Raw genomic sequence first — 1,949 nt, forward strand, 5'->3', positions numbered from 1 at the left:
TAGTTGCTCCTCGGCATGGGGGATCTTCCCGGTCCAGGGCTTGAACCCTTGTCCCCTGCATTAGCAGGCGGATTCTTAACCACTGTGCCACCAGGGAAGCCCTGTTAGTATACTTTTTAAAAAATAAACTTTTTATTTTGAAATAATTTTAGATTTACAGAAAGTGGCAAAGGTAGTATAGAGTTCTGTATATCCCAATTTCCCCCCATCGTTTACATTTTGCATTTCCATGATACATTTGTTAAAACTAAGAAACTGCATTGGTTTATTACTGTTAATTAAACTTCAGACTTTATTTGGATTTCACCAGTTTTTCCATTAATGTCCTCTTTCTGTTCTGGTCCAGACCAGGATACCATACTGCATTTGGTTTACATGTCTCCCCTAGTCTGTGACAATTTTTCAGCCTTCCCTTTTCATGATAGTCTTGAGGGGTACTGGCAAAGTTTCCTGCAGAAATGTCCCCCAAACTTGATTTGTGTTTTCTCATGGTTAGGCTGAGGTTATGGGTTTGGGGAAATATACCACAGAGGTGAAGTGCCCTTTTCATCATACGTATCAGGCGACACATGTTACGCACATGACATCACTGGGGATGTGAACCTTCATCACTTGGGGAATGTGTTTTTCCTTTCCCTATTCTGTTCACTGTGAACAAGTCACTAAGTTTACTCTCCTCTCAAAGGGTGGAAGAACCTCTAACTCTACCTTCTGGAAGGGATAGTATCTACATATAGTTTTATTCATTTATTTATTTCAAAACTGATTATTTTCTGGCAACCTTATCTCTGTTTTCTGTTTAACAGCCTGTGGAAGAACAGCTTAAGACCACCCAGTGGTTGTTCCCACCCATTCAGTGTCCTGAGCAGTGGGAGCTGCAGGCCAGCCTTCAGTGGCAGGCCGAGCACTCCAGTGTTCTGCAGATAGGCACAGAGGGCACATGCTTGCCTTCAGGCCAGCCTGTAACCTCAGGTTGAGCAGCAGTAAAGTCAGAAGCTGAAGCAGTTCATTCGCTTGGAAATCCTCCACGGTCACAGCCTTTTTAGCATGCCCTGCTCTTCCTTTTCAGTCCTTTCAGGATCTCTGTATAAGTAGAATCACACATGACCTCTCATGGGTGTTCATAGAAGCCTGCACAGAACTTCCTGGACCAGCCTCCACCACATCAGACCCACTGAGTGAGCTTTCTTGTCACTGCAGGGGATGACAGTGTCCACATAGCAAAAAGCGAGACTCTGAGTTACACAGAGTGATGGTAGACAGGCTAACATAGAGGCTGGTTGTCAGCCCTGGGGTGATATCCACCAGAAGAGTGAGGCTTCTGGAAGGCTGTCTGGATCTGATTAGGGAAGGTTCCAGGAGTGAAGCACCAAGCAACAGGAGTCGTTCCAGTGGCAGCAGCAAACTTCAGCAGAGGCTGCTGGCCAGTATCCCTGGAGGATGAAACTGACATCAACCAGGTTTTTCATGGCAACAATGGCATGAACTGCCAGTGGAAGCTTCTCCTGAGTCCTCTTTAGATTTATGATACAGATGCCATCATTTTTCCTTTTGTAGATGAAATGTTCCACTTGGAACTCAAGGTTGGTCCCACCTAAGTGGGTTCCTGCTGCAAGGAATTTGAGGACATCCTCCTCTTTCATTTGCAGGACATCAAGAACTGTGGACATCATGAAAATTCCCCTTTAAGTTGTTACGGGAACGGAGGACAGTGCCATATGCATCCCTCTCTGGGTAGTGCAGAAGGGCTCTACATATATCACTTGGAGTGCTTCTGTAAGGAAGATGTGTCTCTTCTACCTCATTTATTTTTCAATCACTTATATAATCAGTATGTGTATTTATTTTATACTTTGGGTCATAATTCCGTACTATATTATTTATTTTATTGCTGAAATAAATCCACGGCCTTAGCCAGTGGATGCTTTCAGGTTGGTTCCTGTGTCCCT

The 1,949-nt window shown here is 44.2% G+C and overlaps 1 pseudogene; it reads right to left on the bottom strand.

Annotated features, from left to right (window-relative positions):
* Window positions 1-822: 822 nt before the first annotated feature.
* Window positions 823-1,670, bottom strand: LOC114486016 (40S ribosomal protein SA-like; annotated as a pseudogene).
* Between the last annotated feature and the right edge of the window lie 279 nt (window positions 1,671-1,949).

The sequence above is a fragment of the Physeter macrocephalus genome, chromosome 4, assembly GCF_002837175.3.
Source record: "Physeter macrocephalus isolate SW-GA chromosome 4, ASM283717v5, whole genome shotgun sequence".
In the NCBI taxonomy this organism is placed as follows: Eukaryota; Metazoa; Chordata; class Mammalia; order Artiodactyla; family Physeteridae; genus Physeter; species Physeter macrocephalus.